Source organism: Lepisosteus oculatus, chromosome 14, assembly GCF_040954835.1.
Source record: "Lepisosteus oculatus isolate fLepOcu1 chromosome 14, fLepOcu1.hap2, whole genome shotgun sequence".
NCBI lineage: Eukaryota > Metazoa > Chordata > Actinopteri > Semionotiformes > Lepisosteidae > Lepisosteus > Lepisosteus oculatus.
Genome location: NC_090709.1, coordinates 54,162,354 through 54,177,838, shown reverse-complemented (window position 1 = coordinate 54,177,838; position 15,485 = coordinate 54,162,354). Strand labels below are relative to the sequence as shown.

Sequence of the window (15,485 nt, the reverse complement as noted above, 5' to 3'; positions counted from 1 at the left end):
CCCAAACATCCACTGAAGGTTCACGTCTGGGGGGGTATATCTAGAAGAGGCCCGGGACCACTTCTTATTTTCGAAGGAATTATGGACCGTGTATTCTTCGAGGAAGTCGTGGTCACACAGCATGCTGCCCCATATATCAGGGAGCAGTTTGGATCAAGGCACCGTCTCTTTCAAGACAACGATCCGAAACACACAGCAGCAAGGGCGAGGCTTATAGCAGAAGGAGTGAACTGGGTGAAAACTCCAGCCGAATCCCCAGATCTAAATCCGATAGAGATGGTTTGGCATTCGTTGAAAGACTACGTTCGGAAAACTGCTAAGCCCGTCACAAAGCAGGAACTGATCGATGCAATCTGTAAATTCTGGGAGGAAGAACTGACCGAACAAAATTGTAAAAATTTTATTAACAGGCTGTTTCGTATTCTTCCTAGGATTGTTGACCGGGGCGGGGGACATTCGGGAATGTAAGTCTGAGAAAGACAGTCTCACGTTTGTGGACAGTCTGTCCACAAACAAAACATTCCTGTTAGACAAGAGGAATTGAAAAAAAAAAAATTTTGTCAAATAATTTTTTTGAATCCCCGGCGGAACACATTCCATAAGAATCAGCGCTTTACTTCGCGCTTTACAACCCTTACTTCGTGCGACTGGAAAAGAATTAGTGATCGGATCAACGAAATGCTTCGTAGAAGGAGGCGCTCTTTTCCTCTAGTCTAACAGTCTGTCCACAAACAAAACATTCCTGTTTGACAAGAGGAATTGAAAAAAAACAATTTTGTCAATGGAAACCGGTGTGTGTGTCTCTCTCTGCTGGATGTCCCTCTCACTCTCTGCTGAATGAATAAAAGCATTTTATTAAAAACGCGTTTGTGTTTGTCTGGTATTTACTTTGGTCCCTTTTAACTGTTTTTCCCATCTACTTTTTTGCTTTGAGATGCCACTTTTAAAGGTGATATGTAAAATAAAGTTTTTTATTATTGTTATAGAGAAACATGATTAGATTTTCCTTGCTTCAGAAAAAAAGATCTAAAGTCCTACACATAACTTTCTAAATTCGATGTATTTAAAGCAGTGAACTACTGTAGGTGTAACATAACATTCAGAAATACAATCGAGAATAGTTTTGTGGTGTTTGTTTAGATGAAACGTTCCTAAAACGTATAATGTAACAAAATTAAAGACGATTAAAATCTGTAATCTTTCCACTTGTACTGTATGTCATCGGAAAGTTTCTGCTTTGTGTAAGGATGGTATCAAAAAGCAATCTTAAGTGGTGAGTAGCTGTGCTCAATGTATTTAAGGGACTTAAAAGTAAAAGGAGATGCTTCATATTGCTTGACTAATTTTAAAAACGAAGTTATAAATGCAGACGCTCCCTCGGTACTAGTATTTTAGTACTTAGTACTAAAGTACTAAGTATTTATTTTAGTACTAAAAATAAGATACACTCTACAGACATTCACAACGGTGACTGTCAGAAGATAGGACACAGCGGCTCAGGCACCTGCTGAATGGAAAAGGGGCACTTTAATGTTCTGTATGGCTAATACTAAAGCCAATACTAATATTCAATACTTTAATATTCTTTTCTGTATGTTTAACAATAGTGGGTACTGGCCTTATTCGTCCCTGCTCCCGTTGTTAGGTGTTAATGTGTTGTTAAGTGTGAATTTGTACCTGTTTCCCTGAGGTCTGGCTTTTTTTCTGGAAAACCATAACTCTGGTCTTGTCCAGATTGACTGTCGGCGCCCAGGTCTGACAGTGCTGCTCCAGCAGCGCCAGGTTCTGGCGCAGCCTCTGTTCTGTGGGCGACAGCGGGACCAGGTCGTCTGCAAAGAGCAGGAACTCGATTTCCATAATTAATGCAGATCAGTAAATCAAGGGACAAAACAATTATTGCGCCCGGCTCCTCAATGGGGTTTGACGTGCTAATGCGTTGGTTTAACAGTCCGGGTGTGGCAAGCCTCTAATGTCTCCCGACTTCGGCAAGAGGCACCCGCCTTTCATTGGAAGACAATGAACATTCTAGCCGTACATGTGAATATAGCATAAATACACAAAGGGATTGGGTGAGCTCCCATCACAAAAAAATGTAACATAACATTCAGAAATACAATCGAGAATAGTTTTGTGGTGTTTGTTTAGATGAAATGTTCCTAAAACGTATAACGTAACAAAATTAAAGACGATTAAAATCTGTAATCTTTCCACTTGTACTGTATGTCATCGGAAAGTTTCTGCTTTGTGTAAGGATGGTATCAAAAAGTAATCTTAAGTGGTGAGAAAGCTGTGCTCAATGTATTTAAGGGACTTAAAAGTAAAAGGAGATGCTTCATATTGCTTGACTAATTTTAAAAACTAAGTTAAAAATGCAGACACTCCCTCGGTGCCATGCCGGGTGTAAAGATCAAAATATACATTCGTCCCGGGCAGAGGCCGAAGAGTGCCCGGCTGGGGTGCGCGGGGAAGAGCAGGACAGGAGTGAAAGTGGTCAGGGCGGGGTTTAGGAAGGCGTACAGTCTGGGCAGGTATAGATTTTATTTTTCAAATATGTTTTAGAAAAGTGTAAACGATTACAATCTAATCCTTCCACGTTTGATCCCAAAATCCCAAGAAAAATAAATCTAAACGGGTAGAAAGCTATGCTGAAAGTTTATTAAGATACTTAGAAGACAAAGATACTGTATCAATTTATGTTGCATTAGTCTGATTATGATTAAAAAAACACATATGATTAAACATGCGTTTGCGATTTAAATCAAAACACGATTTAAATCAATATAAATGTTTATATTGTAACGCATACTGTCCAGCCTCCATTTCTCTATAAAAATTTACTCTATTATACACACACACAATAGAAGCAGGAAGCAGAAGCAGGGACCGTTGTCAGAAGGGAAGAAGGTGACTATTCATTGTTATCAAAAATGACTTAGAATCGATCATGTTGTGATATTTTGAAATATAAAAGTCAATTGATTGTCCATAATATTGCTATTCTATTTTTTCGAAGAAATGTTTGTTAAAAGAAAAGTCCAGCACCAGCTGGATTTGAACACACAACCCGTGAGTTGGTAATCGGGCACGTAGACCAGTGGGCTATAAGGGAAGTCACATTAAGAGAGAGGCGAAACAGCCCTACACAGCCCTGTCGCAGTACACGACTATAATCATATCGTTATTAATTTCTTGAGATACGCGATTCCATATTATATTCCCTTTTAATCAAATTCTAAAAGTATGCTTGTTGACTCCGGTATCACGTTAGTTAAAGACTTCGATGCTTAAAATGTTTAGGGAGAAATGGAATACTGGTGTGTATGTTTTCTTTAAAGTACCGAGACCAGCCATATACTGTATGTTTAAGTTCCAAAATTAATATCGTTTATGGCCTTCACACGCGTTGCAGTATGCTCCTATTCTTTTTATGCTCAGGCACTAAGATTTCCCTTCAGTGGTAAAATTCCATATAAATATTCAATACTTAAAGGGCACAGTTAAGACATTAAATATACATATACATACTGTATACAGTACAGTTTGCATACGGTAATATGTTTATGTTCCTAAATCAATCTCTTTTATGAGCATGTGAAAGGCATGGTGAATTGATTCTCAAAAATTACTGTACTTTGCATGATTGGAAACAAATGCATGATTGCGAAATGCTGTGGTGTTACTTTTACAAAGAGGGTCAATGAAAAAAAGAATGTTGACCAGGGCAATACTTTGAGTTTACACTTACAGCTCGTCCAAGGTCATTCATTATTACTACTATTAGTAATATCTTCGTTAAAGACTTTGATGGCGGCAGCTCAAACATGAGAGGTTGAGCTTTATTAGCTCCACCTTGCGGAAATTCCGGATACTATTATTTTGCTTGCCGTATTATAGGAGAATTTACGGTAACAATGACACCAGAAAACTGAAAGTTCCTTCCCCTCCCCAAGTAGAACTGTCTAATCTACATAAACACAGTGGGGTGTAACACCTAGCCTAGACTTTGTGAGAACTGAGTAGTTCTACTCAGTTTGGTGAATTCTTGATAAACCAAACTGGTGCCCTCCCTCTAACTCACCATTCCTCCCTTATGGTAGTGTATGCAGAGAAACCCATGTATATAAACCCATAGGGTCAAATGCAATGGACTTCCCGAGTTAAAACACAGCCGCGTACTAAGAGGAAAACCGTGCTCAGTACCATCGAGGTGTAAGAGGGTCAAGGATGAGCAGGAAACTTTGTTAATAAGGAGATGGACACCGCCCAACATGGGGTTTAAACCCACTCCCCTGAGCTAAAGAGTCACATGCTCTACTGACTGAGCTAGCCGGGCACCAGTGTTCGCAAAGACGGTTTTCCAAACTCATACATCAGAAAGACCACCGAAACTAAAATTATTCTGCAGCTAGGATCACACATTCTCCCTTCCCTTAACGACAGACTACTGTTCTTTTCAAATTTTCTCCATTCATTGGAAGTTTCATTTCATACCTCTCTGCACCAATTCTGACTTCACACCTCTTGATTGGCCTCTCTTTCTGTCCCCTGCTCCCGCCTCTCACTCCTCCTCCCTCCCAACCTTTGTTCTCCCGCTACTTTACCTTTGCCTACTGCCCTGTCTCTCTCACACCTGAAGAAGGCTCCACGGCCGAAACGTTGTGTTCTCTTTCTTCTTTTTTTTCAGCATGGAATAAACCTATTACTTGTTCCTTTGCAGCCTCCGCATGCTGGCGCAGCTACCCACCTGAACTAAGACAATTAAACTGTCTGGTGATATTGCTGCACGGGGCGCAAGATCACAATAGAACACGTTATTGTAAAAAATGTTAACATTCGTGAATGAGTATTTTTTTTTAATTATACCAAATGTCCGTTAAATAATGAATGATGTTTTTCAGACCATAAACACTATTATATGAAAAAAAACATTTGCTATATATCCATTTAACTTGTTTTTTAAAAAAAAAACATTACAATACGGTAGATGAAAATTGTTGTTCAGCGCTCTTGTATTAAATATACTCTACCAGCCTTTTAAGTCATGTGTCAGAAATAAAGTGTATAAAATTCGCTAAATCAAACAAAACACAAACGCTACGAAAAAGAAAAAAAATGTGTTTATCCTGCAATTTTATCTCGTTGAAACGTTTTTTTTTCTCTGTGGCACTAACGGGCTAACGGTTGGGATTCCTGGTTTCCTGATTACATAGAAATGTGTCTCTCTTCCCTTACGATGTCCAAATGATCAGTTCAGTGTAGAAAAGAGCACCGTAAAACCCCGTCAGGCGTGCAAAACGTAAAAATGAAAGAGATCGCTTTGTTCCTGCCCGCTTTCTCATTGAAGCCCTTTGGTGTGTTAATAGAAAGTTATAACCGCTACACCGTGCGATGTGGGGAGGGGTGATTTACAAGCAGAGTTGACCTTTGAGAAAGGACTCGTCTCGGGAATATATTTCCACATTTTGAAGAGATTTTCTCCATTTCTGTAGCCTGATTTCCACTATTGCTAGAGAGCTGTAGAATCTGGATTAATTTATCCAGCTCTGGGAACAGTGTGTAGATGACAGGTTTGTGACTTTCTCATGAGCACGGTATATGAATCCATCAGATTAAAGACACTGTGAGCATTTGAATAAAATTAACGATAGTCTGTCCCAGCTCGCCGCGATGGTATAGTGGTCAGTACGTTGTGCTGTGACCGCACTACCCGCGCTTTGAATCCGGGTGACAGCAGCCCAAGACAAGAGAGTTTCCTTCGTCTATGTTATTTCAGTGAAGGGGGGGCATGCGTGTACAGCGAGCGATCATCGAGTTGATGTGTTGCCCCATATAAGCAATGTGAACCAACACTGCTTTACAAAGGAGCACGGTCTGATCTTATAGTTGATAATCTGGAGACCAGACCGACCTCTTCTCTGACGAGAAGAAAAGGTCAGGAGCCGCAGTATTTAATGTAAATAAGAGATTTCATTTTTTTCTGTGGCGCAGCTAGTGCCAAACACTTAATCTCGGGGTTGTGAATTCGAGCTCCACGCTGGTAAGAAATCATATAGGTTATGATAAATTTACTTTTTTAAATAAAAAGTAATATTATAAAACTTTCTCGATACCAGTTTGCAGGTGACATGTTCTTTATAAAAATAATCTTTAGTATGGGATCAATAACCGCGCCGGAACAAATATCGGAAAGAATCGCCTGTCACTAAGGTATTTAAGTAAAGTAGAGATATAATCAGAAAACCTACATTTTAGTTGTTAGTTACTTTGTATGTGCTTTAGCGTTTTCTTTTATATACCGAAAAAAAGGTTCAAGGCGTTCTAGTCGCTGTACTCCTCGTAGATAATCTCAACGAAATCACAATACAGTACAGGACACGCAGTGAGAAGCTCACGCAACGAATAGTCTTGAACATGCCAAGCGTAAAGGCACACTGCACATCTGCGAAACATCACATCCTAGTTTAGTTTCAGTGAGATTATAGACTGGAAGCTAGGAAGTCTCAGATCACTTTTTTATTAAATGTTCAAGCAAACCCAAATACCTTTGCAAGAGACATTTCAGAATCCCAGTCAAATCCAGTATGATTGCTGGATCCCTCGAATTCGACAATATCACAGATCTGCAGTCCACGTTGTGCAAGACATACCGCACAGAGCATTTCTAAGACAGGAAATACATTTTCGTTACGAAAAGAGATATACTGTACGTAGAGTGAAATGGTCTGGTACGAGTCCTAAATTTGAATTAAACATTAAAGCTGTGCGGAGTTTATCTTGATTTACCTAGTTTAATCGTTTCAGAAAGTGTAATTGTATTATTTTATGTACCCTTGACGATTCTACTGATGTTATAAGTGCTCTTGTTTATATTGAATCTATTTTGTTGTTCAAATAAAAAGTAAAAAAAAAACATTCCGGATGCGTCTGCTGTAGAAATAAAATGACATCAAAGGCGTTGTACTTAGAGTTCTGAAGCCTGTTCCACAGAAGAACTAGCTGAGATGAAAAGCTCGATATTCTACTGACAGGGCTATTCCCATCAACTCAGTTTCTTTCTGAAACAACGTTTTCCAAGAAAAACTTACACTTTGCAAAATTTGAAATAAAATACTTGCTTAAAAGTGCAGATTATTTTTTTCCCAAAAACTGTAAAAGGAGAAAACCGACCCGTTGGAGTCTCTGTCGTACCATTGCTCAGTGCGGTCAGGTCGGGACTAAAACGATAGTAAGGTGCTGGTTCAAGCACATCTAGGCATGCCTTTCTCACTGTTCCATCGTGAACATCATCTAGAGAAAAAGTGGCATGTAATGTTTAATACATTATTGGCCTTATTAATAATTTGAGGGAATATAAATGCTTTGGATGTATCGAATTACAGCACGTAACAACTGAGTACCTGAGTCGATATCACCGGGCAATTTCCAATAACGACCAACATCAGACACTTCAAGAAAAATAAGATTCCATATCTTGGAATGTAGGGCGGGAGAATTCATTTATACTCCTGTTGCATCTTGAGCTAAACTTTTTTTAAAAAAATACGACGCAGATTTGCTCAAGATAATTGTAATCGCCTTAAAGAGAGTTTTCATGAAAACGTACATCGGCTAGCTCTCCACTGTTAATTGACAGAACTTTTGAAGAAACTGTTCTTATATAAGCAACATTCAAATTACACATCTTAATGACCATGAAGGGAAATCTATGGAAGCCCGTTTCCGCCAGGGAGTAAAAAAAAAACGCGCTATGGTATCTCATTGTATGTCCTTTTTTACTTAAAAAAGGTCTTCTTTAGCTCAGCTGGCAAGACCTGGGTTCGAGCTAATGCAGTGAGGCACGAACTAGGGTGGGAGCCCTAGAACCCGAATCCATTACAATAACAAAAGGACAGACATTGCAATATGGGCTATTTCGAAGTCGCAAATGTGAGATATAAAGTCGAGATATATAAAGTGAGATATAAAGTCGGAATTCTGAGTTACTAAATCGCAATTCTGAGTTGCTAAGTCGGAATTCTGAGATACCATAGAGGTTTTTTTTGCTTACTGGCGGAAACGGGCTTCCATAGAAATCCGGGTTGTGAATAACAACTGTCACTACACACGATTGAGATCTTGAGGCTGGCACCTAAGACCACTCAGCCATCCTGACAAGCAGTGGAGGATGCCCGTTGCTTTGTTAAAGGATTATTAACTACTTTTCTTTTCTTATTACAGAGATTTCAACATTGCAAGACAATTGACGATTTAGATAAAGGTATATCGTGGTACGCAAACCAGGCACGGAGAGGGCTTGAACCCGCGCTCTTCGGTTTATGAGACCGATGCCTTACCACTTGACCACCGCGCACACAGTTTAGTTTTTTTCCCATCAAGGCTAATAAATGTTGAAGAAAAAAATCTGTGCACAAATTGCAATGGCAGGAGAAGTAAAACAAATATGATTATGATGTACAGTAATTGTTCACTTAGTGAAATACTCACTTTTTTGGACCACTGAATATAGTTCTTCTGTGGAGCTGGCTTCAGACTCTGCTTATAGCGCCCGTCAAATAAAATAGATATTTAATTTTTACAGGAAGACGCATTCCGAAATGTATCTCTGCAGTTTTAGAAAACGCACAAACCGTATTCTAATTGCAGACTGCAGATCTGTGCAGCAATCGTACTACATTTCACTGTGATTCTGAAATACGTCTAGCAAACATATTCAGGTTTCCTTGAACTTTTAATAAAAAACGACTTCGCTTTCAATCTCTGATGTCACTGTAAACATCGGGCGTGATGTTCCGCAGATGTGCAGTGTGTGCCTTCTTGTCTTATTCAAGTTTATTGGATTTTTTAAACGAAAATACAAACTGGACAGTTTCAGACACATGAAGACTCATAAATAGTGTAAATCCGCCGAGCTGATTTACGTGTCTGACCATCTCTCTCCTCCATCTTTTGCAGTGAGCACTATTTTTTCATTTTCTTCCCTTGTAGTTTCCTCGCTCTTTTACTGTCCCTTTCTCCCACGGAGAGACGGAAAACGTGCCGAAATCGTTTTCACCCTGTGTTTGTTCAACGTCAGTGTGTGAAGGGAAAGCACTTTCCGCGGCTTCAGTGGCGCAATCGGTCAGCGTGCGGTCCTTATACAACAGTGCACAGCGGAGTCATGCCGAGGTTGTGAGTTCGAGCCTCACCTGGAGCAGCGTGTCCTGTCTTTAGCTACTGAAAGCAACTGTCCACTTTAGATACTGCTACTTATAGGTCGTCCTTAACACTTTATCTAACGGGATTGTAGCCTGTTAGGTATTTGCTGGAAATCCGGTCTAAATTAACATCAAAGGAACAGGTAAAGGTTTATTCCACGTCACACCCGAAGAAGGTTCCATGTTGTGTTTCCTTCTCCTTTCAGCATGGAATAAACCTATACTTTTTCCTTTGCAGCTGACGCAGGTCACTACTTAAATTCCCATCAGCTGTGGACCCCCAGCTGATCTCTACACAGATAGATGAGAGATATCTTCTTAGATGAGAGGTCTACTGGGACTAAGGGAGCATGATGGGGTACCAAAGACTTGAAAAAGCTCTCGCATTAGATTCTGTTTTTGTTGTTTCCCAGATTTGTTTGTAATGTTCTTTTTGTTTTGAAGTTGTTCCTTTTTTTATTTTATTTTCTGTAGTCGTTAGACTACTACAGTGATTTACCTAGGTTCCCGGAAGGCTTCTTGCATCGTGGTTGTTGTGTTTTTGGGTTACAAGTATTTTTTTTCTATTGATAGGACCCCACGCATTACTGTGGGACTAGTTAACTTAAGTTCTTACATTGTACCTGAAATTACCACATAAACTACTACTCTGTTTTTCTTTTTTTAAATAAAGGCACAAATGATGTTTTTTTTTCTTGCAGCTGATTGGCAATGACCCTACAACGGGTCATTGCAACGAACGTGGCTGCTGAAATTTGTCAGCAGCTCCATACTAAACCTGTTCTCAATTGCAACAAACCTAAAATAACATATGCTGCCCATTAGATGTTACCGATGTAGGAGACTAACTTAAACCACCTCTTCACAGGGTTTATGTAGCTCAGTAGAGGAACAGTCGATCGCATTTGAACTGTTCTGAATGTAGTGGAAATAATATGGTCACAAAGTAACGAACATACGCACCACTCGCTTGAAATATTTACTGTAGCTAAAATTGTTTTCTAGACACCACAACTATTCACAATGAATTTGATGAATACATGTCTTTATTAATAAAAGTGTAATTTATTAATAATTAAGATTAATGTATATCTTTATTAGTAGCTGTATTACCGGTAATGCATGTACAGTCCTTAATATGGGATAGTGAACTTTCAGGTATCTTGGGGAGGTAAGAAAACTGAAATGAAGGAAATACATATTTAAAGGGGGTGTAAGTCTTAAATGTGTTCTGTTACATCTGGGTGTTAACTGAATAGATTGTGATTTGACACATGTCTTTGGGGAATTTGCAGGTACAGAAAATAACTTGAACTGAACAGGCAAATGTAAGGTTATGTTAAAGAAAAAAAAAACGTTGTCACCTTTTTCAACATGATTATTTAAGACAGTTTATCGGAACCGTATCTCTCCTCCATTCTGTGGCTGTGGTCCAACAGTAACGGTGGTGAAACAAGCAGAATGTGCGGAAAGAATTGGAGACGTAACGGGAGACTCATCCAGTCGATAGAAGGGTTGTGTACGCTGAGAAGTGTAGTTTAAAAGCTTAACGAGCCAGAGAGGAGTCAAACCTACAATCTTCTGATCCGAAGTCAAACACATTATCCATTGCGCTACTGGCTCTGATACCCTAAAGCCACCACTGTGAGCTTTGCGCTGCTATTAGTAATACTGTAGTACTCCAGTGTTCACAACAGCCCCCCACCACCAGAGACTCAAACCCAGGCCTCCTGTATCACTCAACAGGGACCTAGCCTGTTGAGCTAAAGAGCAATCTCCCTTCAGTCCTGCGGCTGTGGCCCTGCTATTACAGGGAAGGGCAGTGACATCGCCGCTCTGGTAAGCCGGCTCTTACACACTCAATGGTGGCCGTATGCGTTACACTCCCCCGCTTAACTCACCAGCCTTAGCAAAGGGCTATCCCATCCCACTGCTGACACCAATGTAACGCTCCAGGGTTCACATGGGCATCCTCAACACTGCCACATCAGGTCAGTCCCCCAATGTCAAGGACTCAAACCCAGGCCTCTGGCATCACTCAACAGGGACCCAGCTATGGTGGCGGTTGAGCTATGGTGGCGGTCGCAGGTTTGAGTCCCCGACGGTGGGGGGCTGACTTAAGTGGCAATGGGAAGGGTGCCCGCCTGAACCCCCAACCATTACAATACTATACATCACTCCGGTCCAAATTTTCTCAATTAGATTCCCGTGTTTTCTAATTGTATTTAGCTACTAGGTCTTTCATTTGGTCTGTTTTAAAAATAGCATCTCAAACGATGTTATGTGTCATGCTGAAATTCACACACGGGGGATGTCACATGAAAGACAATCACAGATAAGATGTTGCGTTTAAAAAGAAATCCAGAGTGGCAGTAGAAAACAAAGCCTTATACACTAGATGCAAGTGCTCTACCACTGAACTAAACTGACAGGCACTTTTGCCTGTGGCTCTTTAATTGAGTTAGGGAGAGTGACGGGTCTACACAGTGTACAATTTAAAGGTCGAAGCAAGACAATCTGATGCGAGGAGAATTCACAAAACGAGCCACTGCTTTATCGTTTACTGAGCTTTCAATGAACATCTAAGTGAAAGACAAATTCACTTTTTGTTTAAAGAACACTTTTATCACGTTCTGCACTCCCGATGGTGTTTAACGGTGCTCTTTTCTACACTCCTGATTTGAGGATCCCGAGCTAAAATATTTTTTAAATACAACAAAATTCCGATATATTGATTAGTATTTATGTTTACATTTATATTCACTCGTGCCAAAAGCTTGTGTTCTCTGCATATATCAGGATGTGGAAAGAGGCCCAATCACATCTGGAGTAGATAGTATTTAGGTCAAAGCTAATTCAAAGTGCATCTCTGGGTGTGTTTGAATTACCTACGTGATTGACTGAAGGACAAGCTCACAGTGCCATAAAAAATGACACTCGTCATCTTTTCTTCTACATTCACAGGTTTTACGCTAAAGACAAAAAAAAATTGTTGTCGTTTTCATGCCAGCTGGCACTAATTATTCTGCACCAACAGGGAAGATTAGTATTTTATCTATCGCAATATGTGTGGAATTTGTTTTTTAAAAAGTTGTTCCAGAAATGAACACTTCCATTAAAGTTAAGGCAGACACCTGTTGCTGTCCACAATGACCAACTCTGCATGGCAAGAGAGGAAGAAAAGCACTGTGGTGATTTGAACCCAGAAGCTTATTTACTAGATAAGGTTCCATGACACCTAGCTCAGCACTCCCACACCCCTCAAACAACACAAGCTTCCTCCTGGACCCGTTTCTGACAGGGACAGCGGAAACCCCCCCTGAAAGGGATTGGCTAAGGAGAGGGATAAAAAGACCTGAGACAGAACAGCTGCCCCTCTCTATTCATTTTGACCCTGGGAAGGACCTCTTGCTGCTGTGAATTCTGTTTTCGTTGTGTTTTTGGGTGATAGTGAATGTGAATGTAGTTGGAAAATAAAAAGGGCACTTATACAATACAAATGCTTGTCGCTGGTCTGTGTGTGCATTGGTAATTCTAGGAGATAACAGAACCTGTGGTAATGTAGAGGGGCCCTAGCACCCCGTTTGTATTGCTAGGTGGTGTAGTCGTACACGAGGCAGGAACATCCCTCGCCCATAGGGTTCACCTTACTCTGACACCTTCTTCGTCTATGTTTTTTGAGTGTACTGCAAATGATCTTAGTATCGAAGTGCCGCCCCACATAACCGATCCGAACAATCTGCTTTACAGAGGAGCACTGCCGGAGCTTATCGTTGGCAAACTGAAGACCAGGCTGACCTCTTCTGTGACTCTTGAACACTGAGTCTCAAGGTTGTGAATTCAAACTCCACACTGGTGGGAAATTCCATAGGTAATGATCACATTTTCTTGCATGCTTCTGTAGGGTTTGGGCATTTACTTGGACAATTATTAATTGTAGCAGTAAATCACAAAAATTGATTCTTTTGATGGCTTTAGAATCCAACCATGCAATATAACTCAAACAACGCGCACACACAGGTACTAATACACAAAGAAACATTTATTAATACATAGAATATGCATATAAACAGATCTTATCGAGAGGGTTATCAGAATACAGAAGGTATATATTCAGTCAGTTACAAAGAGTTACATATATCAAGAGGACATTCAGTTTATCATTCATTTAGACCGTTTCGTAATTGAACTTGGTTATAACTTCTACATTAGATACTCAAAACAAGTACATAACTCTTGTTGGGATAACAATTGAATTCTCGAGCAGTAATGCAGTGAAGTTGAATACTCATCCAATCTCTGGGGATTCAGATCTCCTGCGGGCACAAAGAAACAGTTGCAGGCTGTTGCTGTCCAATCTGCGCTCTCTGGCTCGGTGCCAAGCTGTGCTGTGCGGCTTGCGACGGTGCACTGCTGATGCTCACTGAACGGCTAGTTAGTGTTGGCTTTAACTAGCAAAGTTTGTGCACAGGAGAAAAGATGACTGTGGGTCCCAGCAAGTCAGGAATAGGACCGGTTCGTTCCTGATGAAGAGCTAGTTCTGAATAGTGATTCAGCTGTCCACAGTTCTGATCTGTTCACGAGGCCTGCTGCTGGTGCTAACCTCGGGTGGATCCTCTGGTTACTCTCTGGTAACCTCAGCTCTCGACTCTTAGAACAAAGGAAAGTTCTGGCACTCGGACACACTGGCCGTTCCGTGGTTGTCCGGGTTGAGTCTCAGGATGGTCAGGAGGCACGCTGCGAGAATGTCCTGCCCTTGGGAGCCTTCTGCTCCTGGGCCGTCCTGCCCTGGAATTCTCCTTTGAATTCCCTTTAGAAAAGTCCACAGAATTCCACCAGGCCCTCTGTGTTGCCTTTTTTTACCTGGAGGAACTTCAGCTCATTGATTGGCTGAAAGTTCCATGGGCATCAGAGTCCCACGTGGGTTACTCAGCCCTACCAGTCCCTGATTGGTTGATCAAGGTGAGATATGAGTCACTTACAGATGCAGCCATTCAAAATGAGCGGTAAAAACCCGCGGTACAGTAACCAACCCGCGGGGCACCGTAGAGCACCGCAGGGCAAGTGATTGGCTGGCCAAAATGACCGACAGGGGCACTCGTGGTGCATTGGTTGGTAGTGCAAAGATTTAATCATTTAATGTCTTTACTGTGCACATTTTAATCCGCTTAATTTTGAATATTTATATGGATTTTACCACTAAAGGGAAATTTTAGTATCTGAGCCTAAAAAGAAGAGGAGCATAACGCATCTGAAGGTCATAAACGATATTAATTTAGGAACATAAACATTACTGTATGTATGTAAACTGTACTGTATATGGCTGGTCTTGGTAGTTTAAAGAAAAAATACACACCAGTCTTCCAATTCTCCCTAAACATTTTAAGCATGAAAGTTTTATGAAACGGTACCCAAATATGCGATTGCTGTATAGAATGAATTTTAATTAAAAAAAATTATTTAACACGAACATTAAGCTGTTTACATCTTCCGCCTGAGAACAGTCACCCGTTGCTACCCAACGCAGAAACACAGCCACTAACTAGCAAAGAGAGGACATTAGCTACCCAATATGATAAAGAAATAAATGATTATTTTGTTTATTTCTTTTGCACATTTATTTGAACATTTCCATCGATTGTACAAGCACTTGGAAACTGTCCAATCCCTAGTTCATCAGGCATTTTACCGGTCTGGCGCCGGTCTGTGTCTTCTTGTTTTTATGTCCACTATAACAGACAATCTCCTTTGCTTTTAACCGAGCGTTTAATAATTTCCTAAAATGAAAATGATTTACTTTATTTCCCTCACGGGATCAATAAAAGTATCTTTCATCTGTCTAAACTATGGGACAGAATTCTGGGGTCTCCCCATACCAGAGATTATGGTAGGGCTTCAGAATGGTGATTGGCTGACACCATCTGACACCCCTCTGATTGGAGAAAAAAGACGTGCTGGTTTGCTATATATACTGTACCAGGAAGAGGATTTCTTTCTATTCAAAATGTGTATTTTAAAAGTTTAAGGAGTAAAAACCTTACAGCGTACACAGATTTCTAAACTGATCAGGATCGTTATCTTTGTCTTATGCATAATAATGTTCACCGCTCTGTCCAGCAAATTAATAATAAACTTTATTTTATATAGCTTTTTAAACGAATAAGTAATTAGATTGCTCATAAACCTAATCACTTGCTTTTTCTTTTTATTTAGGCTCAGATTTCAACTATAGATCGTATTATTAATAACCATAATAACAACCAACCAACAAAAACAACCATATAAACATAA

General features: G+C 40.3%; 1 non-coding gene across 1 annotated transcript; it reads left to right on the top strand.

Moving 5' to 3' along the window:
- Positions 1 to 9,099: 9,099 nt before the first annotated feature.
- Positions 9,100 to 9,193, top strand: trnai-uau (transfer RNA isoleucine (anticodon UAU)). Its single transcript has 2 exons — positions 9,100 to 9,137; positions 9,158 to 9,193. It is a non-coding gene; the product is annotated as a tRNA-Ile (tRNA).
- Positions 9,194 to 15,485: the final 6,292 nt, after the last annotated feature.